This window comes from Protopterus annectens, chromosome 6.part1 (assembly GCF_019279795.1).
Source record: "Protopterus annectens isolate FY-2018-M chromosome 6.part1, PAN1.0, whole genome shotgun sequence".
NCBI classification, from domain to species: Eukaryota; Metazoa; Chordata; order Ceratodontiformes; family Protopteridae; genus Protopterus; species Protopterus annectens.
Genome location: NC_056738.1, coordinates 206,453,746 through 206,481,422, shown reverse-complemented (window position 1 = coordinate 206,481,422; position 27,677 = coordinate 206,453,746).

Here is a 27,677-nt window from a genome sequence, read left to right as displayed (position 1 = left end):
CTGTTATCCTCAACTCAGAGCCAGGGCAAACTGAGGAGAACCCATACCAGTGGAGACAATGTTATGTGTAGCAGTTAAACATTTAGCTACAGGAACCTTTCAGAGATCAACAAGTAACATGCTGGGGGTGTCACAGGCATCAGCATACAGGATCCTCCATCAGTTCCTGAATGCTATGCCCCAAGATGCCAGTGACCATATACATTTTTCCAGTACTCCTGAGGACAGAGCCACAAATATGCAGAGTTCTACCCTGTAACACACTACTCTGAATATCTGGGTGCCATAGATTTTATATATATATATATATATATGGTTCCCATTCAGAAGCCTGAAACATCATAAGCCTGAAAATCAAAATCCTGAAACCAAAAGCCTGAAAATTCAGAATCCTGAAAACTCAAAATCCTGAAAGCCCAAAATCCTGAAAGACCAAAATCCTGAAACTCAAAATTCTGAAAACACAAAATAGACATACTGATGTCATTGTGGCTTTGCTATTGTTAGCCCTGTGGTGTTAGGTCATGCGTTGGGGTCAGGTAAGTGTGCGGTTGGTTTTATTTTAGGGTTAGGGGCGGTTTAAGTGAGTTAGGGTTAGGGCAGGTTAGGCATGCATGCAATAGTGACAAATATTGGGGTTAGGCGGTTTAAGTGAGTTAGGTTTAGGCTGGGTCAGGTGAGTGTGCGATAGTGACGGACCTTAGGGTTAGGGTTAGGGTCAGGGTCAGTTGGTAGATATTAGTGTCTTTATAGTGACATATTAGCATTATTTGTGTTTTCAGGATTTTGAGTTTCAGGATTTTGGTCTTTCAGGATTTTGGGCTTTCAGGATTTTGAGTTTTCAGGATTCTGAATTTTCAGGCTTTTGGTTTCAGGATTTTGATTTTCAGGCTTATGATGTTTCAGGCTTCTGAATGGGAACCATATATATATATATATATATATATATATATATATATATATATATATATATATATATATATATATATATAAATTAAGGCACCACCAGGGGAACAGAGAAGGCTCTATATAAATAGGAAGGGCTTCCACTCTATTAACTGCCACGTTATGTGTAATGCTAAGGGAACCATCTTGAACATGTGTGCTGGCAACCCAGGCAATTACCACTACTCACATATCTGGCAGGGTCTATGTCAATTCTTTGAACGCTCACAATTTCGAATGTTACATGGTCCAGACCAAATGTTCGAAATTGCAAGTGTTCAAAGACTGACTTTCAATGGCACCGTATGGTGCAGATAGGGAGAATTTCCCTTTTCTGCACTGAAGTGCCATCTCGGAGTTGGTATATATAAGTAGGGGGGGTGTGGGGGTGCAGGGGGGCTTGCTCACACTGTTAAGGTGTGTTTTGCTTTTTTTCTTTTTTTCTTTTTTTTTTTTTATTTGAACATCCAAATGTCGAACATTTGGTCTCGACCATCTAATGTTCGACATTTTGGATGTTCGAATATTTAACATAGACCCATCTGGCACACCTCCAAACTGTATCAGATGTTCACCAGGGGATATCCCTCAGGATCATTTACTGGGGGATGCAGGTTATGCACTGGAACCGTGGCTGATGACGCTCATCAGAAATGCACACACACCCTCACTGAAGAATGCCATAATGAGGCACACACTCAAACCATAAATATCACAGAGCATGTGTTTGGGCTCATGATGCCGCAGTTCTGGTACCTAGATACACATAGGGGAGCCCTACAATACAATCCATGTACAAGTACTGAAATATTCACCATCTGTGCCATGCTACACAACATCATCCTTACAAAGCAGTTTTAGCAGGATCACCAAGGGGAAGGGGCACACATCCCACCACCAATGACAAGGTCACCACGGGCACACATCCCACCACCAATGGCAAGGTCACCACAGCCACACACAGTTGAGGAGTCAGAGGGAGAACCAGCAGCTGCTGTGGGTGTGGGAAGATGTAGGCATGCTCAATACACCCTCACATTAGCTAAGTGACAATGCATAGCACACTCACCAGCTAGGGGCCTAAAACCTTCATCCTACTCACATATGTATAGTAACATTGATGCCAGGCAACACTCACAACCTTTACCTACCCATGTAATGGCTGTGCACTACTAGAATCAGACAGAGTCAGCCCTGAACTAAAACTGTTGTAACTGCTGGCTTCACAAGGTAAGTGTTGAAGCCGGAGTGCATTGTGTAATAATATGAATGAATGGCATATCCTTGCATATTGTTACTTGGTAATGAAAGCAAATTAAAGGTGGATGATTTGTACAGAAATGACTTTAACATGCAATAGTATTGACTGATGTGACTACATGTGTCCTCTATCACGTAGTAGGCCTCAGGTATCAAAGATTCACTCAGTCATACCTCTTAAAATACTGATGGTCGCCAAATGTCCTCAGTTTAGCATCTTACTTTTAGACTGGCAAATCATTAAAGAGAGAAGTCAGAAAGTAATGAGACACAATTCATTTTCAGACTTCACAACCCTCACAAGATCATTAACAATACTGATGGAAAAAAAATGTATTCTATCAACTGTCTAACTTTCTAAGACCAAAATATGTCAAAGGTACAATTAGCAAAACAACATCACAAATGCAGATATACTAATCATTAAGTTAGTTATTCACTCTGATCATCAGACACAAATGTTATGTATAAGACAACAGCTGTTGTCTTATTTGGACTGAGCTGTGAGGTCTGTTCGAGCTGAATAGCTTTTGTTGTGAGTGTTTACAAATGTTATGTATCCCTGAATCCAAAATATAGAAAATAAAGGTTCCTTTTGAAGGGTGTTGTGGGGGGACAGGAAGCCTAGGCTGGCACTAAAGGTTGGTGAGTGTGTGTGAGTAAGAAAGAGAAGCAGGCAGACATTCAGATAATTTAACAAATGGCCAGTGAAACAAAATCAACTTTAAGCTTTACAGCTGAACCATGTAACTGTTGTGTGTATCCAGAAAAACACCAACGCAGGAGCCCAAAGGTGAGATTTGCGGAAGATTCCTTTATTCCATATACAACATACGTTCTGGTACCTCGGCAATTCGTCTTCTTGGAACATTTTACCATCAGAATACATCTTCCTTTTAAATGCTTATCAATTAAGCAATTAACCATTAAACCATTCCACATTTTTACTTAATCATAATACAATTCATTAAATACTAACAAGTTGAATACTTTTACAAATTTTTAATACTTGCATTCTTCCCCAAAATATAAATATAATTAAATATTTATTTTTTATTTATTATTTTTAGTTATTTTTAGTTATTTATTACTACTGAATATATAAATTTAAACATAATAATAATAATACTAAAAAGAGTAGCAACATTTTTTTTAATTTATCCAAAATATATCTATGACTTACTTTTATGTCAATAAATAATCATTCAAAATTTTCTAAATACCATACACAATTTCATATCACTAACCCACTTTCCAAATTCATACCCCTAGGGTATAATGTGTGGTATTCCAAAATCATTTTGTGTTCTAATCTACATGGTACACTCTTAAAATTGTCTACACAACTGTGGGGTCTAGCCAACACACTAAACAAAAAAACACCTACATTCCCATTATATACATTAATAAAGTGGGAGGCTACTGGACTATCCATATTTCTTCTTCTTATATCCCCCAAGTGTTCCAGAATGTGCACTTTCACCTTTCTCCTGGTTTGTCCAATGTACCATAAAGGTGTATTACAATTACAACCCAAGATGTATACTACTCCTGAAGACTGACAATCAAATTTTTCAAATGCATGATATCTTTTACCATTAATTTTAAATCCATGCATATTTTTGACTCTCACACATACTGAACATCGACCACAACGAAACATCCCAACATCCTTATCAGTAGAATTAATGTTTTCTATTTAACAATTCTTTCAAATTTGAATATCTACCGTAAGAAAATGTGATATGTTTAGGGAATAGATGTCCTACATTTGGATCATTACAAACTACATGCCAAAATTCTTTCATAATTTGTTCAACCACAGAAGAAAAATTAGAAAATCTAGATACAAAAAATATTCTATCTTCTGCTGAACAACTTGGCATGTAGAAATGTTCTTTGAAATGTCTTCCCCCCCAAAAAAAATTCCTGGTTCGACATAACCTATCTTTAATATTTAATAATCTGGTACTATCATATCCTCTAGATGTTAATCTGATGACAATTTCTTCACAAACTCCTTCCCATAAATCAACCTCAGAAGTATTTCTTAAGATTCTTTTAAATTCTCCCTCTGGTAAGGCCTTAATCAAATGGGAAGGGTGCATGCTGGTAGCATGCAAAAAATTATTTACTGCTAAAGGTTTCCAGAAAGGTTTGAATTGCACAGTATTCTCCCTTCCTATATAGAATTCCACATCCAGAAAGGAAATATTCCACCGGGAATATTGAGCAGTAAATTGTAACCCATGAGTATTAACATTCAAACAAGCCATAAATTGTTCAAACATACATGTTTCACCCCTACAAACAAAAATGAGGTCATCAATAAAGCGTTTGTAAAAAACAACATAATTTACAAAAAAAATCACACTGAAACATAAATTCCTTTTCGAATTCACCCATATAAATAACAGCATATGTGGGTGCAAAAGCTGCACCCATCGCCGTTCCTTTTCTTTGTAAAAAGAATTCCTTATTCCATACAAAATAATTATGTGTAAGACTAAATTCTAACAAACCTGTTAGAAATGTAGTATGTGGTCCCTCTCCCATCATTCTATAGCTTCAAGACCCCACCTTTTCCCAATATTGGTATATGAGGATGAAACATCTACTGTAGCCCAATAATAATCCTGTTCCCATTTCAACCCATGTAATGCTAAACATACCTCTTGAGTATTTTTTACATGCGAGACAACTTTGGGTAAATATTCCTTGAAATGAAAGTGTAAAAATGTATTTACCCTTTCTAGATAAGAACCTATACCAGAAATTATAGGCCTACTAGGGGGATTCTCCAAATTTTTGTGAATTTTCGGAATGATGTAAAAATATGGATGGTGAGGTTCCATAACTGTCAGTTTGTTAATGTCTTTACTAGAAAGAAAACCCAATCTTTCTCCTCTTTCCAATAATTCCATCAGTTCCTCTGAAAATTGCTTAAGAGGATTCTCATTTAACTTAACATATGTGTCTTCTGCTAATAGGGCATTAACAATACCTTCATATTTCATGGTATCCATAACTACCCAATTCCCTCCCTTGTCAGCCTGTCTAATGGTTACATTCCCTAAATTAGATCTAAGTTCCATAAGGGCCAACCATTCCGACTTGTTCAAATTAAATTCCTTATTCATCCTACAAAATTCATCATAACCTTTCTCGATGCTAGAACATACTACAAGTTCAAACGCATTGATAGCTAACGAAGATCTAGGAGGTAAAAATTTACTATTGCTGGTAAAATTTGGAACCTCAATCCTACTATAACCCGCTCCAAAAATATCGTCACCACAAGACACAATATCTTCATTTACATCATTGGGCAACATTCCATCATATTCATAAACACTCAAATTCATTAATTCATCATCAACTATTTCATCATTAACATTCTCAATATTTAAAACACGTTCAGAAAAATACACCTTTAAATTCAGTTTGCAAACAAACTTTTTTACATCCAATATAACATCAGCAAGTTCTGGCACCTTGGTTGGTACAAACTTAGTACCTTTAGATAAAACGCTAAGCATTTCATATGACAAAACCATCTTAGAAAGATTTACCACACTCAAATTACTGTTCAAAGTGCCATCTGAGATATTGTTTTCAACATCAATGACATTAGGATTTAAACCACTGTCCATAAAAGTCCCAGACAAGTTCACAAAACTGTCCCCATCTGAACTTCCAAGCACGATGTTATCAGCAGCCTTCAACGCACACTTATCAATCAGTCCCCTTGAACCAAATTAATTTACAAGTCTTGTTTTTAGTTTTTTGTTGCAACATGAGACACATTAGGCATTTTACTCTATCTCCCTGATCTAGTTTGTACATTAGAGTAAAACTTACGGTTATTTTGCGCACCCTTCTGTCCCTCTGTTGATCCATATTCCACTGCGATATCCTCAAAGGAAACACTTTTACGGCTCACGCTCATTTCAGCTGAAGACACTGATGACACCTCTTCACTTCCTTTGGAACGTTTGAAGTATTTCCGAGAAAAACGCCGACCCTTCCTTGGTCAGCTGTAAACTTGATTGGACCCATAGTCCTTAATGTCCCAATTAAGCTTGGACTTTTTTCTCTCAATGACATCTTTTTCAAGTTTCTCTAATTTATCATTGATAATTTTGAAGTTTGTTTGAAACACATTAGGGGACAAGTGACTAGTTAGTTCTTGCTGTAAAGCAATAATCTTGCCATGCAAGATTTCAGTAGCTCTCAAATGCTTTTTAATCAAAATTTTCAACCAGGTTAAACAGCTGTCATGAGCCGCTTGCCTCCATTCAAGCAATAAATCATTTTCTTCCTCATTAAATCCACCAGCTGGCAATTTGTCTATATGCAAACCCCTCGGGCTAATGTCCAAAGCAACATGCTTCTCAAGCAATTTTAAATCATAGAACAAAGTCATTTCCTTTGACATAAACTGTTCTAAGTTCTTAAAATCTCCTAAATTAGATTCATTTGCTACCCAAACATCAGTAGCAATAACTCTGCATTCCCTTTCCTTCACCAACTCGGCAAACAAATTCTCACCAACACGACCTCCTCTCAAATCTTCCATAGTAGAAAAAACAAGCACAGTAACAAAACCACAATCCAGAAAAACACCAATGCAGGAGCCCAAAGGTGAGATTTGCGGAAGATTTCTTTATTCCATATACAACATACGTTCTGGTACCTTGGCAATTCGCCTTCTTGGAACATTTTACCATCAGAATACATCTTCCTTTTAAATGCTTATCAATTAAGCAATTAACCATTAAACCATCCCACATGGGATGCTCCTGCGTTGGTGTTTTTCTGGATTGTGGTTTTGTTACTGTGCTTGTTTTTTCAACTGTTGTGTGTGTGTCTGTATGAATCCTCCATGTGAAACTGGTGTGTGTGTGAGTGTCTGCATGAACATAGTCAAGTTCTGGGTTAGCTCTATGTCTTGGTATGCCAGACAGGTGTGAGCCGTGCATGGTAGAGTTGGCAGTTCATCATTGTCATACCGGGCCATGAGAACTGGCTCTACCAGGAGTTGCACTGGCATGTCCATGCCCACAGTAAAGATGCACTGCTGCTACATGAATGTGACAGATGTCTGCTGGACAAGCTCCCATCATGAGGATGCCCAGGACCACCCCCATGGCATGCCACATGTTGGTGTGGACACCTCAACCACTGATGGAGCAGTGGAACTACTGCCACTATGGGATCATGATCGGGCATGGCAACACTGGCTAACAGTAGATCATGTGGCTGACCTATGCCCACAAGGATGCCTTCCTTCTCCCAAAAGATTTTCCATCACAGACATCACCTGTTCCAATGTGTCATTCATCCGATCCATTGAATCGGCAGCACGGTGGAGGCAGTCATGGATGTCAGCCTGTGGCACATCTACAACCCTAAGTATTTCTCTGGAGGACTGATGGGAACATGCCTGCACCTCCATGATGGCCCTAAACATACACTTAGTGGCATGGGAAGACACACCTGGATCAGGTGGAGGATGGACAGCAGGCCTCCTCTGAGCACCCCATAACAATGCTCCTGCATGCACCTTCCCCACACTTTGACTATGGCCAGAATCAACAGGAACTGAGGCCACAGTAACAACACTTCCCTGATTGAGAGTCTCACCCTCCACTTGTTGAATAGCTGAGGGCTCATTCGAATGGCTTAGCATAGGCCTACTGGCTGTGTCCAATGGAATTACAGGGGATGGCTAAATGTCAACCTCAGTGTCAGATTCAACTTCTGCACCCCCTGACTGTGCCTCTGTTTGGCTACCATCATCATCAAAGTCTGTCGATACTCTGCCATCAGATGGTATGAGTGCTATACTTCCACTGTCAGGATCATCTGTGATAATAAGCAGCAAACACAGGAAAGAAATTAACAACTTTAGTCAAATGTATGCTAAAACTAAGAGTAGTGGCACTACGACAGACAGTACAGCAATTCACATAACAGTCTTGACACCCACATCTCACATATGGATAAAATATATAAATTCTTTAAACTGCTCATCACTACTGACAAAAAAGATATTTGGCTTACCATGTGCAGTTGATACTATGCTTCTCATGGATGATGGTGCTCGAAGAAGTTAAGTAAAAGGTAAGGACAACGTCATCACAATTATCAGTAACAAATGGGATTAAAATATTTTACCCTTTATATGTCCATCAACGATACTTTTAACAAGAACTTGGATGGCAAGTCCAACATAAGCCCATGTGTAATCAATCAGAATGTGTTCTTAACTGTAGCAATTCATAACTCCCCCTAAACAAATTTATCGTTAAACAGAATTTAAGTATTGCTGTCAATATGTTACTATACAAGAGTATTTAGCAATTAAGATACATAAGCCTTCCCAGAAGCTCCTCCTGGGTCATACTTGTTCTCCCTGAAACAGTAGCATCAATGTCAAGGACATGCTGTTCCATATTTTTCTGGGAGTTGTCTGGATCCCTGACAGTGAACAGGAACTCTTCATTTGCTGTTAGTGATGGCTCTGTAACAGCCCCACCCCTGTACCCATCCAGTTATGGCCCACTCCAGCTGCACTCCTCTGTGCAGATGAAATCTTCTCAGTGGCCCTATAGCACACCTGTGCTGCTGTGGCTACCTACTGCATTCACATCAGCAACTATCTGCTGTCGAATCTGCTTGACATATCTCCACGACTCCTCTCAAACAGAATGGCACCATGTTGCCTAAAAGTTTCCAAAATGACCTGATTCTCAGGGTTACTGAAGGGTGGTTTTAGGGGATTGGAATGCCTGGCTGCCGTAGTCCTAGGTGACCTAAAACACAAAAGAATAATACACATAAGTATCACATAACTAAAAGTGCTGTTTCCAGGTAACACATAAAAGGCAGAATTTCACTATTACCTCTGAAGAGACATAAAGCAGTCAAGATTTTGAAATATAAAAAAAAGAATTGTGTGGTTGTAATGTATTACATTCACACACAATGCAAGGTTGGATGCTAAACAAGGAGAGTAACAATAGCGACATATCCTTCTTTGTGCCAAAACAAAAATGCAACTTTGCTCCCACACCCATAAAAGAACAGGCAAAAGAAACAAACCATCACTGAAATGCTAAAAGTGCTATCAAGTAAACTGTCCCTGAAACATGTCTACAGATTTAACACAGAACATTCCATTTTAATGTATTGCCAATCATGTGTACCTGTGTCCAGAAATGTCCTAGAGGTGTATATGGTCCATCCTAGAAGGCTAACTTCCCTGTGTCATTGAGAATATAGAACATTTACAATTTCATAGAAATAACAATAGATGACAGTACACAGAAAAGCAGTTGCAACATTAGCAGTTGTGATGACATTTTATAAGGCTATGCATCTGAAAAAGTAAAATGACATGACAAACATGCTAATGCCATCTAAGAAATGCATACAGATAAAAGTAGCATTTGCTGATGCAAATATATATTAACAGCTTTTTAATGAGATTTCATTATACAGTATATGACTAGCTGAAAAATGCAAGCATACCTTCTCAAGGCCAGTAGTCTTCTCTGCAGATATATCCCAGAGTAATATCCTCTTCTGCATTATCCACATAAACAAGTCTCCTCACCTTCAAGATCCCTAACTACACAGTTCCCTTTTTATGGTGTAGATTTAAGTCTGTGAGCATGGTGAAAATGCAAATGAGGTATGAACTCATTAGACTTGCTGAATCCCAATTACTTGGCTCCATGTAGCAAATATTAACACAGTACAGGCATTCCCTCAGTGCTTGTTGCTAAAGGATTGCAACTGTAAAGGATTATTGCTAGAGAAAAGGAAAACACAACAGCAGTTCAGACTGCCCTACCTCCAATGGGTGTGTCAGGCAGGTTAGACTTTCAATGTGTAGAAGTAATTGTATTGAGGTTTTAAATGTAAGTAAGCAGCACACATTTTACAGTTTCTGTTCAGTAACATCCAACATCCCCTTCATTTCTTGACAACTGCATATTATTGCTGTTTAATATCCTCACACATTTTAAGGACAAGGATACAGAATGTCTTACAGACTGCATGTCTCAGGTTACTGCTCAAATAAGACATGAATGAGCAGCAAACACAGACAGATATTACATAATTGCATTTTTGCCAGAAATAGTCATAAAATGGTTGTGTGATCACTCAATTCACTACATTTGACAGTAATACATGTACAAACAACTGTCATATGTTTTGTTAGTACTGTGGATGATGTTACAATTGGTTGTATGCAGAATTATTTCAGTTCCCTGCTGCAAAGCTGTTTGTGTGGTAAAGAGTGATAAGACACCCTTACTCTGTTCTGAAGGTTCAATGGAATGAGAGTTCAAATCCAGACCTGTGTAAAAATATTTCATGTGTACCTACAAAAAAATTGTAGTGTTTATTTCATAAATTGCTTTTGTTCCTTTCAACTATCTTTCCCTTTTTATTTATTTATTTATTTTATTTATGCCGGTGTTTGTGCAGTGAGTGGCTTAGCCCAAACAAGAGAAGTAGAGAAAGACAATGAATGGCAGGTTTAGCTGTGCTTATCTTGTTTGAGCAATGCGTAGCAATGGCCCACACAGGAAGCAGACAGAACACCTGCAGACAGAGTGTGGACAGTGTAAAGATCAAAAAGGATACATTATTGCAATATTTGCTTTCCATCATGCAACACCACTAAGTGACAGCAGTTAGCAAAGTTCCCCAACACTTGCAGCCATCAAACACCTGCAGACAGTACACAGACAGTCAATCATTGAAAACAGATACATTCTATTAATTCTGTTGGGCACTGCGCAAACACGCTAAGCCATGTTATGTGGCAGGTAACACACAAAACTTAAGAATGAATAGGGAATTATGCAACTGTCATTTAACTATTCCTGTGGCTGCAGGTGTAAGTGTAGGGTTGTAATTCAGATGGTCGTGGGTTCAAATACAGGAAATACAACATATGTTTACTGTTGTGGCAGTCCAGTTTATAGCAATGAACAGAAAAATATGCAAGTGTTAGTTCAACATTCTTGTGGAAAAAGGTGTAAGTGTAGGATTGCTATATGGGTTCTAATACAGGACATTCAAGATATTTTTGCTGTTGTTCCATTTCACATTGTATTCAGTCCCACTTATAACAGTTTAGATGCTGCAGCTTATATGAACTATAATTCTTATATGACTTATATGTATATGGGATAAGACACCCTTATTGTTTTTTTAGATGTATGACTCAGGGTATACTGTCTACTATATTTCTGTAAGTATAATTCTGCTATCAGGATTTGGATGGCCTTCACACTTAAATAAGACACATACACAAATGAATCAATACAAGAACCTTGTCAGGGCACACAAATACTGGTTAACACCTGAAACCAGCACTTATTCTGTGGCAAAGATGGAAAATCACCACTGTGGAAGAAAATGTTTTGTCCCATATGTATAAGTCTGAATCCCACATTTTAGATATCAATGTTATCAGTGTATAAAGCTAAAACAAAAATGTGTCAGATCATGAAATGTATGTCCCCAGTGCATGTCTGCAAAGTCAGCTCACCTAACAGCTGCCTTCCAATTTTAAAAATGTATTTCCAACCTGCAGTAGCAGGCACCCTGTAAACTAATGTCAAGTGTCTGATTAACCTTACAATTTCAAAAAATGCTTTCCTGCCTGCTTGGCACTGTTTCTCTCCACTTAAAATCATGCAAACACATTTGGTATCATTTCTCAAGTTTGCACACTACAGTAAATGCAAAAACAGGAACTAGCGGGAAAGCATTAGTTGCCATTGCTCTATATTTGGTTTTAGACATGTCTGGCATTAGTGGGGGAAAGTGCCCAGTTTAGTTTGCAGAGGTGGGGTGTTCAGGAGTCCAGGATATTTAATGGACTCCTGGTAAAGTGCCACAGCCAAAGGATTCTGCAGGGGACTATTCCGGCTCCCAGTACAAGTCTGAGGCTTGGAGTAGTTTGGCTAAGGCTGTGTCCAGTGTGGCTGGCATCCCACACACACTGGAGAACAGTGTAGGCACCACTTCAATGACCTACAGTGGCACAAGAGGGATACTCTCAACCAGTGGTTGACTAAATTTCAAACTGGTGACATCCCACAGATATGTAAGTATGCTAATAAACAGATTTTTTAATACATCTAAAGCTAAATATAGGTAAGAACAGTATGCATAATGCTCTTCTGTTCTTTTCTTTGCTTTTCACAGCTAATGCCGATATAGAGTTGAATTATCAGGCTCATGCTGCATGTCTGGAGAAACCAAGGGAAGCAAGTGGTATGTATGCAGCACAACAGAAGTACTACTGCAGGTTTAAAAGTTAATAATAGACTTTTTGGTATTCTACAGTGGTAGGAAAATGATCATGCATATCCTAACTGTAAAATAAAGTATGCATGCATAAGTCTGTAGCACAAAATAACTTTAGGAGTCAAGTGTAAGACTGTAGCAGAGGTTGTGGGTTCAAACACCATGAGCTACAACTATACAATACTGCATTTCCTTCATAATATTACATAAATTAAACTCTATACAAGGGGCATAAATGCCATGCTGTTAACTGTAATCAGTATTCTTGGACCAAACATATGCAATATATGCACATTGCAAAGATTACTTTAAACAATCCAAAACTATAGTTTGTACTTGATAGGATGTATACTTAAATATAATAGTTCATAGAAAATAGTTGTATAATTGTGATAGTATGTTGTATGTCACATATGATGGCACTAATTTTATCTCTTTTTTTCTCTCACCCCAACCCTTATCTCTTTTTTTTATTTTCTACTATGTGTCATCAAAATGTCCCCATCTGATCCATCTCTAATAAATCACTAAATGCTTCACAACACAGCAAGGTAGGCCAACCCCAGTGGGTCAGCCTGCCCCCACTCCACTGTCTCCAGCACAGATGCCCAGCACATCTGGGACCTAACCTGGCAGCACTGCCTCTACTGCCCCTGCACTACCTGTACCCTCACGTAGCACTGCCTAGCAGCTGGTGCTTTGGTATGCTCTGGGAGTAATGGCAGAGGTGAAGATTTTATCACCACCAGGAGATACCAGCATTGGTATGTAGGGTTGTGCACCTCACTATTGCTGTGCACCTATGCCAGATGGAGAAGCTGCTCCCCATAAGTACATAGGAGGAGAAGATGTCAAGCACTCCAGCACGCAGTGAAGTAAGGGGACATTGATGACAGTCCTGTGGGTGAGGACTTGATTCTCACTATCCTCATGTTTAGCAGGCATGAACTTGCATTGTTCCCTCCCTCACCTCAATCATGGTGTCCCCCAACCTTTTTGTGTCCCTCACCATCCCTGTGTTTTGTCTTGTTTGTCTTGTTTGCATTTGTTTCCTCACCCACCCAACTTATCTGACCCAGAAATACCAATGTCCATTGCCCAACATTCCTCTCTTACTGAATTAAAGAATGGGCACCTGTTCCACAGAAAAATATCATCCCATACATAGCTCTCCATTTTGCACAGGTCTTCCTTACACACTTGATTTGGTCCAGTTGACTATATAACATGACTGCGTTTTTGTCACCTCACTTTGTGGAGGTGACAGTTCAAATTCAACTAATATTCTGCACATATTTTCAATTTATACTGTTAAAGAAATGGATAGCTATGGTTCTTTCCTACCTCCCTCCTGCATATTCTTGTATTTCTTTCCCTTTCTTCTCCCTGCTTGCTCCCCATTTCACCACATTCTTATCAACGTCATTTTAACACCTATAATCTGGTCAAAAAGTAGAATCACACACAACACGCATAATACCAAAAAAAAAAAAAAACAATTGAGCCCGTCACTTTTTAGCCTCTTTGATTGCACAGAGTTGGGCAACACACACCAATGCCAAGTGATGGCAAATGGCTCTTCTGTATATGGATTACCTCTGCCCAAAGCTGCTTAAACACACTGCACTACAGTTAAACATAGTAACACATGGTGAATGTAGTATAAGAATAATTTCATTGCATTATCACTACTTATTTAAAAGTATTACATACACATGGATTTGAACCCAGTATCAGCTGGGCTCAAAAAGAAATGTGTCAGTGCATTACACCTGCTGCCACAGATTCAGCTAAGTAGCAGTTGTGCTTCATACAATCAATACTAACTCTCAAAATTTTAGCAATAAGCCTCACATTTACACACTGCTTAACTATGTGCAAACAGGGAAACCAGTAGAAATGTCTATCCCACATGCACAAACACTTTGCCAGCCATCATGCAAACTTGATGCTCACTGTTGCACTATGCAAACTAAATATTAGCATGTATTAGTTCTATTTACTGTCCATTTAGTCTTCATGACATGAAATTACTTGTAGAAACATAACAAAATGAAGGCCCTATCTAAGAATATGTCAGATATTTGCAATGCAGCCATGTGTTATTTCCTCCCATGTACTGCAACCCTGATCTCTCAGTACTTGTTCACAAATACACTACATAAATTAATGTGAAATGTTGTGTGATATATCATACAAATACTTAGAATGATTTTCAAATACTTCTAGAAATGTGAAAAACTGTTTGTATGTAGTTTGTAAAGATGTCTCTTAAACTATACCTGCACATTGGAACACAACCACCAAATACTACTCACTGTATACTCATCAATCTGGTAATATGCAGAACTTGAACTATCTTGACAAGTTGCACATCCCTACACTCCATTTCATGCAGGCCTCCCAACATCCAGTGCTGATGTCATCCACCATAAGTTGTCCTGCAGCCTTATAAGAGCCAGACTTGTGCTGTGGCACTTGCTGAAAGTACTGAATTCTCTAGTCTGTGTACTTATATAGTAGGGGTTCTGTTCTCACTGCAGTCAACTGGGGAGCATGTGTGCCCTAGCTTAATATTACATAGCGCATTTTATACCAGCATGTGGGACACTGCTATCAGCATTTTCTTCTCAACAAACTCTTGCTGATGTCATCTGCTATAAAGTTTTGTCTGACAGTGTTCAAGTCAGACTTGAGCTGTGATGCTTGCCTTAAATACAGAGTTCTCCAGTTGGTGCACCTAGATAGGTAGGGGTTCTGTTCTCGGTGCAGTCAACTGTGTGTGTGTGTGTGTGTGTGTGTGTGTGTGTGTGCCCTTACCTGACATTACAGGGTGCATTTTACATCAGCATGTGAGACACTTCTATTAGCATTTACTCTTCACCAGACTCTGATGATGTCATCATCTGTAAAGTGTTGTCTGACACTCTTTAAGGCAGACTTGAGCTCTGGCACTTGATTTAAATACAGAGTTCTCTAGTGGGTGTACTTAAGTAGGGGTTCTGTTCTCTCTGCAGTCACCTGGGTGTGTGTGACCTTGCTTGACATTACAGAGTGCATTTTACACCAGCATGCGAGACACTGCTATTATATTTTCTCTTAACCAGACTCTGCTGATGTCATCCTCTATAGCTGATTTCTGGATGTGCAGTGTTCCCACTAGGGAAGGGTCAGAGACTGGCCTGGAGGCCAGGCTCAAGTCACCTCATCCTATATAATACAGATTACAGTGACAGGGCTTTCAGTCTATCCAAATACATCATGACAATGTTTGTAGGCCCTGTATTTTCCTGTTGAGAACATGGGGGATTGTTGTCAATGCTGTATTTAGCAGGGAATTCCACTTTGCAGAAGGCCAAAATAAACTCACATCTGTTGTGTTTATTTGTAGACCATGTGGCTTTGGCACCAATCATTTGTCTGTGTTAGCCCCTCCTACAGTATGTTATCATCATCAGTGGACTCAATTATTGCACCCAATATGCAAGAATCATCAAACTTGATAAGCCAAAGGCCATATACTTTATAGTCTGAACTGTCAAGAAATACATTACAAACTGTAATGGGCCATGCACAGAGCCCTGGGGTACACCACTGGTGACAGTTCTACTGCTAGAGGTTGATTCACCAACTTTCACAGTATGTGTTCTGTCGGTGAGCCAGTTGGTTAACCATCTAGTGATGTAAGGCTTAATCCCCATCTGGGAGAGTTTCTCAATGATACCTGAGTGGAGGAGTTGTGTCAAAACCAAAGGACAGATAAAAATAGGCAGTATGCACTGTATTGCCTTCATCCAGGCCTATCATACAGAATCAATGGGCTGTGACAACATCACAGAGCACCTATAGCATGAATTAGCACATACACCTTCCTGACACGGTTGAATACACACTTCAACACACCCTCCATGAGAACTATGTTCCCACAGAAGGGTATACATCAACATGTATCCATTTGAGTTGGGGGTGGCAGCACCTGATGCATGCATGTATAGACACATCCTGACTTTCCTCATCTGTGAGTTAGACCAACATGTCATTATGGATCTTTTGTACATAGGCATTAGTAATATCCCAGATGTGTGCAACAGACCTGTGTAAATTGTTAATGCTAGATCCATGTCTGTTACATCTGTTAGATATCCTCAAAGAGGTCACTGAGGGCATGCATGATGACAACACTATCCTCCTGTGGAACTTAACCAGGCCAAGGCATGTGACACAATTCCACACTGAGATATTCACACAACATTGTCAGATGTGGCCATAAACACCATATCACCAAGTGGGTAGGCCAGTGGATCACATACATGACATCTAAATATGTTGAAATGTGTGACGTGACCTATATGTCAGGTCCAGTGATCAGGTCCATATATTAGGGTGTCTGCTAGATCATGTTCTGTCCATTATTTAAGTCACAGAGATCACGAATGACATACACATCCTGCGATCAAACAACTGTCTGAAGGACTACAGATTGTGGGTAAATCATTGTCTCCAATTAAGGACTACAGATTGTGGGCAATCATTGTCTCCAACTGTAATATTACTATAATATAGATTAGTATCAACACACACCACAGATTGCTACCACAGCCATGACAACACATGCGATGAAACAAAAACATGTGGGGGGATTTGTTACATTATGAAAACAAATGCACAACCTATGGATAATGTAGACATCACACCTTATAAGCAGACCAACTGGAATATGACCTGTGTCCTTAGGAAGATGGTATGTGGAACGCCCACAGCATATGGCTACAGTGCTGACTACTCCCTTGTATCTAACACAACTACTGAATAGATGAAGGACATCCATATCAAAGGCCATAATACCTCATAGCCTTCATCAAACCAGTAAATGAGTACAATGCACCCTTCTTCATGTACCTCCCTGCACATCTTAAAGTGATGAATCAATGAATGTGGCGCTTGCAGCCAATGCCATGCCATACTGAATGAAGCATCCATGTACATTCCATCTAGGAGATTCAAGGTACATCTTGCAGGTTTCTATACTTGTGTTACTAAAGGGGTAGTATACCTGGGCCTTTGCACCACATGTCAAAGTTTTTATGTGGGGAAGACTGAAAGGGAGCTTAAAAAACGGATTTATGAACATTTTTATGACATGGCTAAGAAAAAGGAAACAAATGCTTTTTTTAAGCACTCCCTTTCCTGCCCAGGGTTAAACATCAAATTCTTAGTACTAGAACAAGTTGAGCCAGATGCAAGGGGTGGTGACTGGGAATCCACACTTGAATACCGCAAATTACTATGACAGTTAAGATTGGATGCAGGAAGACCACCCGGGCTCAACGGGACCATTAGTATTAAACCAGTTCTCAAGTTAAGAAGAGCTAGGCTGTAGCCATAGTCACGGCATTTAGTACCCTGTGGGTCCTTTTTCATTTTATTTTTCATTTGACGATATTTATTACCTATCTATGTTTATTTAGATATTGATTCACCTATTTATCCAGTTTATTATATTCATACATTTTTTTCATTCCTCCTTAATGGAGTTATATGCATCAATCACCCTAGCCACTATTTCTTTCCCTTTATTTCACATTTTGTTTGGTATTCATGACTTACAGTTTAACATATTTATATTGTTTTTTTAACATTAAATATTCTCACTTTTTTAGAATACATGTAAATGAATTCTCATGATAGAAGGTTTTAACATTTTAGACATATAATATTGCCCTACGTATACAGGGTGTATTGATTTTTAAATTTATTTATTTTTGGATGTGTAGGCAATAGGAAAATATACTTGTTTTTAATTTATTTTTAAACTTATGAAAAGCATTTATTGTTTTAATTCTAGCTTGGGAAGTATTTTAGAAGGCAAGTCAGTTTTTAAATGTATTTATACTTGTATAATAAAATGTTTTAGGTTTCTTTAAATGCCTTAATTTAACAACATGCACTTTCAATTAATGTCATGATTGATACAATATATAAGGCATATTGCTAAATGAGATTGTATGACTTGAAAAAGCTCAGAACTGTCTGAGTGAAAGCACTTGTGTTATTCTGGTTTGTGGACTGTTTTAATAAAAGACGTTATTTCAGACATATTTTGCTGACTTTCTGCTGCTTCTCCACTTCCTTGGTTGTGGATTTTGGTTACTTGGCTCTCCACATTTTCCTTTTTTGTTTATCCTGTCATTTCTTGGCCATGACCACTGAGGAGGAAAGCTTCAATCCTGGAGAAACTCCGGAGATTCTGCAGGCTAGCACGAATGATACACCTGTGAGCCGAGCAGAATTCAACCAAGTATTGGTTGCACTCAAGGAGCTGACAAACTTGCTGAGACCAACGAGTATTGCCTCGTCAGGAGTTGCTTGTAATCAGCAACACGCGTTAGAGATCAAACAGAACACTATCCCAGTCATTGCGGACTCGGAAGGGGGAAGAACTGCAATACTACCTTCCCACGATGTGTCTAGCGCTGGGCTAAGAAGTAATAACATTATTCAACGCCAGGACTCCAACGGGAGGTCGGATATGGGTGCGCGACCTAAAACCAATGGATTTAACAACACTAGAGTAGAAAACAGAAACAAAGATATCAACTTTTCAAAATGGGCTGATTAGCGTTTTGTGTTTTCAAAAGGTACTGTTAACCTCAACAATACTTCTAATTTTGTCCAGGAAATGGACTTGTTCAAAGATAAACTGTATTCTCTAAGAAGCACACAGCTTGAAATAGATTATTTAAAGGAGTGTGTCAGACTCAAACGTATTCCTAAAGGACTACGCTTTTTTAAATTTCCCAATAATGTTCAGCATGGTACTAGTTACTATTATAAGTTATGTGAAATTTTTGATAAGGCAGGGTTGGATATGCTTAATTTAATGATTAGTGAATATGAGTTAAAAACACAAGCACTAATGAATGACTTGGATGTTTTGAATAACAAATTAATAACTGACTTGAATTTTAATGCCTTTAAGCTAGATTATGATAAATTGTTTGACAATGTGGACACCTTTTGTGATAAGATTCTTAACAGGAAGTTAAGAAAGTTAGAAAGGGACCTAGTGGATTATAGAGATGGGTTGGCCTACCCTTCTCCTAATGGATATAATAGAGGGGCTTCCACCAGGGTACCCATTAACAGTATAGACAGGGGTGATGATGCTCAAGAAGAGATGGAGGAACTTCTCAGGAGAAGTGAAAGACTAGCTGAAAAGGGCAGAAGGGGTAACACCAATCAGGATTTTCAGCGGAACCTCGGCAAGACCGGGGTTTGGGGGCAGAAACAAGCACCGAGAACATGGATGCCCAGACGTTAAATGATTTTGATTTGTTTAGTGCCATCAGATCCATAGAAGACCTTGTATGTGGCCTTAATATGGAACCTGACTTGAATTTTAACATTACAGATAACACAGAAGGAAATTGCACTATGTTAAGAAAGGATAACTTTGTAATTTACAATTACACTGATGTGGACCTAGATGACTGTGCATTTGATGTGTTCACTCGTGGGCTACACTTTGTTCCATCTAAATCAATGAATTTGACACAAGCTTTAGTGGAACTAAAGCTTTTCACTAGGGGCTTAAATTTGAATCAGATATTAAAAGGCCAGAAACTTAATGACATGGGCCCATCCCGCACCAGTCTAGTAAATACACCACTCCATCCAATAATTCTTTTCTTTGAGAAATTGGTTGAGAATAATTTTAGGAAAATATCTAAAAATAAAAAGTTTCCATCTCAGTGCAATTTATCTGAACAAGAAACCAATTTTATTAACTATCTCAAAGCAGAGAACATTAGGATTATGAAACCGGATAAGGGTGGAGGGGTAGTACTTATGTTTTCTGAAGAATATGAAGCATATATTCACACTATGCTTCAGGATGATGAGCAATATGACACGGTATCACGAAATGAGGTTAACATTGCTTTTGCTCAGATTAACTACTACTTGAAAGATCTTTTATTGCAGCATGTTATCAATGAGAAGGTCTTTAATTATTTATTTGTGGATAAACCCAAGATACCGGTCATATTTGGGATTCCCAAGACTCACAAAGGTGTCCACCCTTTAAGGTTTAGACCAATAGTATCAGGTGCGGGGGGTATAACTGAGCCTATAGGAAAATTCATTGATCTTTTAACAAAAGAATTTACGCCCCTGCTCAGCCACGTTTGCAAAGATTCTTGACACTTTTTGCGTGATGTTCCCACCTCCTGTTTTTCATCAGACTTACTAATGGCAACTATTGACATTAAAGATCTTTTTTCTAGTATCCCACACAAGGAAGGACTAGAATGGTTTAGCGAGTTTCTTATTAAAGAAACCAGCCTTACTAATAAGTTGTCAAACTTACTAACTGAGTTGATGGGAATTGTGTTGCTGAACAATTTTATTTTTTTCAATGGAGAATTGTTTCGGCAAAAAAAGGGGGTAGCCATGGGAGCATCATGTGCTTCATTTTATGCTAATGTGGTATTACATAAATGGGAGCATACATTTGTCCTCATACCACCTTGGAAACAGTACATCCTCTTTTACAGATGATACCTGGACGACATTTGCATTCTCTGGGGAGGTTCAGAGGATGAGTTGGGGCAGTTCTTCAGTTACATCAACTCCACTACCAGTTTCTTACAATTTACGCACACTGTTGACCTACATGAACTGCACTATTTGGACATCACTTTGTATAAAGACTATACTGACAACACTTTCCACTCTAGATTACACCGCAAACCTACCTTCTCTAATTCTTTTTTACACTTCGAGAGTGCACATCCTCTATATCAAAAAAGAGGAATTATTAAAGGGCAGCTCATTAGAGCATGCAGAATATGTAGTACTCAGGAAGATTTTGAACTCGAGGTAGAAACCTTACAGGCATTATTTTTGGAAAGAGGGTATCCTTTAGAATTATTCAGGAGCTTAGCTGGTGAAGTAGGCTCCTTAAGGAATTCTTTATACACACCGATTCTAGGGAAAGGACCAGAAGCAGTGATTGAATCTGCTTCGAAAACACTTGTTCATCACACGAACAGTTTTGCATACACATATTCCTCTAACTCCAAGGAAATGGAGTAAACTATAATACAACACTGGCCTGTCTTAGCTCTGTTTGATGAACTGAAAGATTTCATACCGACCAAACCAAGTTTTGTAGAAAAAGGGGTGTAAATTTCAAAGAGATTTTTAAAAGGAAGCGTGATGGTAAGAGAAAGGCAAAGCAGCCAAGAATAGGCACATATAAATGTGGCGCTTGCAGCCAATGCCATGCCATACTGAATGAAGCATTCGTGTACATTCCATCTAGGAGATTCAAGGTACATCTTGCAGGTTTCTATACTTGTGTTACTAAAGGGGTAGTATACCTTGGCCTTTGCACCACATGTCAAAGTTTTTATGTGGGGAAGACCGAAAGGGAGCTTAAAAAACGGATTTATGAACATTTTTATGACATGGCTAAGAAAAAGGAAACAAATGCTTTTTTTAAGCACTCCCTTTTCTGCCCAGGGTTAAACATCAAATTCTTAGTACTAGAACAAGTTGAGCCAGATGCAAGGGGTGGTGACTGGGAATCCACACTTGAATACCACGAATTACTATGGCAGTTAAGATTGGATGCAGGAAGACCACCCGGGCTCAACGGGACCATTAGTATTAAACCAGTTCTCAAGTTAAGAAGAGCTAGGCTGTAGCCATAGTCACGGCATTTAGTACCCTGTGGGTCCTTTTTCATTTTATTTTTCATTTGACGATATTTATTACCTATCTATGTTTATTTAGATATTGATTCACCTATTTATCCAGTTTATTATATTCCTACATTTTTTCATTCCTCCTTAATGGAGTTATATGCATCAATCACCCTAGCCACTATTTCTTTCCCTTTATTTCACATTTTGTTTGGTATTCATGACTTACAGTTTAACATATTTATATTGGTTTTTTAACATTAAATATGCTCACTTTTTTAGAATACATGTAAATGAATTCTCATGATAGAAGGTTTTAACATTTTAGGCATATAATATTGCCCTATGTATACAGGGTGTATTGATTTTTAAATTTATTTATTTTTGGATGTGTAGGCAATAGGAAAATATACTTGTTTTTAATTTATTTTTAAACTTATGAAAAGCATTTATTGTTTTAATTCTAGCTTGGGAAGTAATTTAGAAGGCAAGTCAGTTTTTAAATGTATTTATACTTGTATAATAAAATTTTTTAGAAGGTTTCTTTAAATGCCTTAATTTAACAACATGCACTTTCAATTAATGTCATGATTGATACAATATATAAGGCATATTGCTAAATGAGATTGTATGACTTGAAAAAGCTCAGAATTGTCTGAGTGAAAGCGCTTGTGTTATTCTGGTTTGTGGACTGTTTTAATAAAAGACGTTATTTCAGACATATTTTGCTGCCTTTCTGCTGCTTCTCCACTTCCTTGGTTGTGGATTTTGGTTACTTGGCTCTCCACATTTTCCTTTTTTGTACATCTTAAAGTGATGTATAACTGAAGTGTATCACCTTTGCCACACTGAGCTGTCACACATCTTATTGAACATACTAGGTATTCTTTTTGTTGCATAAACATTACAGTCTGATGGTGCGGAACACCCATGAAGGTGTTACACTAGACAGATTTGTGATACCTCTTCTGGTGATGCACATATAGCTATTTGATAACATTGATGGCATGGGTTACATTCATGACAGTCTGGATTGTGCCACATATATCTGCCAAGCACACCACTCAACTAGCCTCCATTGATCCTGATGTCACATACAGGTATAGCAGTCTTCCTCCTAACACCTCCAGCAAATGTTACAGTGTCACTATGGTGTGCTTGATTACCCTCATAGATTGTTGACATGTCATAATAGTTGTACAAGTGTGTTTGTGCAAAACCATCTATGATAGCTCAGAATGACATACAACTGATCCCATCACAGACATGAGATTACTGGTGGTATTATTCTGATACTATCCATGACTGTGCACGCTTCTTTTACTGTTGCCCATGAGCCTGTAACTGTGCCCCACTTGTTGGAGACCTCTGCTGACATTATAGTCATATTCAGGCAAATCAGTTTGCACAGCTTCACAATATGGACCCAAGCCCAGTTGTATACAACATCCTTGATAGATGCCCTCTGCATTCTTCATGTTAGGATGCTTATCTCACAAAGACATCTTCTCCATTGTCATGTCACCTTGTGTGACAGTTACATAATATACATTGTCAATGCGCAGTTTGTACTGTACCATATTGCTATGTGATTAGTGTACCTGCTACAACTGTCTTCCATTGACATGCCCTCATCTGCTGTACATTAGTATGTTTTGTCTGCCCTCTTTCCCTGTGTTCATTCCTACAATTCATCTGTGTGTCCCTGTTCAATACACACACACTTCCCATGACTATTTATTTTAAATGGCAGTCCATGTACCATTACAGATCATTTACACAACTTTTGAACAAAATGCCTGGAATGGGATTTCACAATACTCTGCACTGTATACACTGTCCTGTACTGTATTTGGCCCATATACATTACTATAGGTTAAACCCTGGTAATCATTGTGGCATTCCATGCAATCCAACTAACCTAGCTTGCTCTGAGATACACAGGATTGCTAACCATATTGCTTTACATGGTTTTGTGACCAGCAACACTATTGCCTGCCACAAAATTGCGCTTCTTTACGTTTAAATGCAGAATGGGGCATGAATATGTAATCAGCGCTGCAGCTCACCACGCAAACATGTAAACTCCATGTAGACTTTGTGCAAAGACTACATAGAGTTTATTAAGTACCAGGGTATTATCTTTTTACCACAGATTACTCCTCCTAACATAAATGCATTGTCAGAGTCATAAAGCACACATCTTTGGAGAAGATATTTACATTTTTTGCAAACTAAAAATGCAATGACTTGAGCCTTCTCTCCTCAAATAACTACTGTATTACAGAAAACAGCTGTGAATTCTAGTTATGATCAAATAAAAGAGATTCTATCAACAGTAATGTAGTTCAGCTTTTTATAAGCACACACACACACACACACACACACACACACACACAGCTGCTGGCAAGCCGACATGACAATTGTTAAACTATGATCAAGAGACAGTGTAGTGTATTGCTTGTATAACACAACTTACTTTACACAAACACACACTACCCTTGATGATCATATCAATGACTATTTGACTGTTATCAAGCAAATTTGACTGTTTCAGACACAAGTTGCTCTCCACCCTTCATCCCTAAATAACATTTTTACTGGATGCATTTTGGATACTTAACTGTGATCAAGAGAAAGAAATTCAACAGATTGTACTTATTTAACATAATCATACTATTCTTGATAATTCAAATGCACAGTCACATTTAAATGTGAAGAAGAGACAGCAAATACTTTTTTTTTTCACACAGACTAACCTGATATTACTACTATTAACCATTGCACCTCAGTCATCTGACTGTGGTCAACTGAAAGAAATCTAGTCCATATCAATTTATTCACCTGGTTTCACACCTACCTTCTCATAATTTAACTGTCATCTGACTTGTTCCACCTCAGTTGTATGACTGTGAAAGAAATTCTACCCACATGATATGATATGATTTTATTTATTTTATTTATTTAACATTTGTTTACCAGGAAAGTCTTACTGGGTCAGGAATCCATTTTCAGTGGAGACCCAGGGAGAAAAGTTCCAAAGGATATGTGAAAGTTAAGGCAAAATCCCAAATTATACATGAAAGTTAAGAAAATATAAATAAACAAAACCATAGCAAGTATTAAAGCATACAGTAAATATGTAATGAAAACTAAATAAATGCAGAGAGGTAGATACAATAATAAAAACATGCACTGGATAGGCAAGACTAAAAAAAGTAACATTGTAGATTACAACTTTTTTTTGGGGGGGGGTTAAGGTAATAGAGGGTCAGAATGTTAGAAGCAAGAATGTGCTAGAATAATTATGGAAAAGGATGGGAATGTTTAAGGGTATAGAGATACATGAAGTTTCTTAGTTTGATATGGTAATTGTTAGTGGATGACATTCATGCAACAGGGATCTCCAGATGTAGAAAGGAAAGGCTCTTGAGAGTGAAAAAGGATTCACTTGTTATGGAAGGAGCAGAGGCAGGTCTGATTACAAAGAAATTTTTTTTTAGGGTGTGTTTGAAGCTGTTAAAGCACTCAATGGAAGTAATATCCATTGGCAGAGAGTTCCAGAGCTTGGCAATAGCATGAGAGTATAGGCTTCATCCAGCTCTTTTGTTTGGAGTGTAGATGGTTAAAAGTTGTTTGTTTTCTAAGCTGAGGGCTATGGCACGGATGTAGGATTTTAGTACAGATTTGAGGGCTGGGCAACTATCGGGTGTATATATCATTTTATGTGCAGAGGACAGCTGTACTAGGTTTAGGTGGTGTGTGAGTACGAGACAGTTTAGTTCTTTCAGAGCCAGGCAGTGATGGGAATGGTAGAAGTGGCCTGTGGGAAATTTGACAATTTTATGGTAGCAGAATTGGAGCTTGTTTTTAAGAGAAGATTGTAAATTGGTGTATAAGGGCTGCATATAAGAGAGAGGGAAGAAAGTAGGTGTTGACAAAGGTTTTTCTGGTGGAGTTATCCAAGATTTTTTATCTATAGAGTGTTCCTAGTTTGATGTGTGTTTTTTAATACTATTACCACTGATGTAGTGTTCAAAAGTTAATTTGCTGTCTATTGTAATGCCTAGTAACTTAGCTGTGGGAACTGTTTCAATTTCTCTGTTATCCTGAGAGAATATTTTTAAAGTCAGATGAGATATGTTTTGCTGAGAAATTTAGTTTTTAGGACTTTGAAGTAGCTGGGCTTCTCTCAGCTATGTCTCTATTGAGGTGAAGGTGATTTGGGTATGTTGCTGGAGATGTATGTCATTTGAGGAGGAGATTATGATAGTGTCATCTGCGTATTGGATAATAGAGCTAAGGGGTGATGAGGTATGAAGGTTGTTGGTAAAAACAATGAAGAGTAGTGGTCCAAGTATGGACTCCTGTGGCATACCAGTTGTGTTGGTTTGATATTGGGATAGTTTATTTTGTCATTTAATGCATTGTTGGCAGTTGGATAGGTAGCTTCCAAACCATTTGAGAGATGGTGGGGTGCAGTCTACAATGGATAGCTGTTGAAGAATTTTATTGTGGGACACTGTGTCAAATGGCTTTGATAACTCTAGTAATAAGACAGAGCTGATATTACCAGAGTCAATGGATTGGGACACAGTGTCCATAAAGGAGATTAGGGCAGTGATGCTGCTGTGAAATGGATGAAAACTATATTGGGTAGGGGTAATTAGCTTGTTTTGGATGAGATGGTGAAGCAATTGCCCATGTATATATTTCTCCAGAAGTTTGGAAAGAGGAGAGAGGATGGAGATTGATCGATAACTGGATAATTTATTAGAGTTTCCCCCTTTATGTAAAGGGGTGATGATAGATTTTTTCCAGAGGTTAGGGACATTTGACTCAGTTATAGAGTGATTTATAAGGATGCTGACAGGATATGCTATGACATCTGCAGCAAGTTTTAAGTATTCAGGTGGGAGGTTGTCAGAGGAAAGGGAGCATGGTTTTAACTTTTGAAGTAGTTTTTGCATGAGGGAGGTGGGGTCAGTTTTGAGAGAAAAGGGGGTAGAAGATGTTGTACTACTTTGTTGAGGAGTTGAAGGGGCTTTTTTGTTTGTGCAGGAGTCATGGAATAATGATGAAGGGGGGTCAGAGATGGGGCTTGGGGTAGTTGTGGCAGTTGGAATTGTTATCAGTTTGCTTATGCTGTCTATAAAATGAGAATTAAATAGGTTAGCTATCTCTGTGGGAGTTTTAGTTTTGTCAGGGTGGGGTGATGGTGTTTGTTTAGAGACTGGGGTAAGAAGGTTTGAGATGTTTTTCCAAAATTGTTTTGGGTTGTTTTTGTGGTTTGTCAATTGGTTGGAAAAGTGTTTTTTTTTTTTCTTTTCTTTTTTTTTTTTTGTCTACGTTCACTAGTGTTTTTGCTTTGTTTTGCAACTGCTTATATTTGATTAGGTTAGCATCAGGTTTTTTATTGTGCCATTC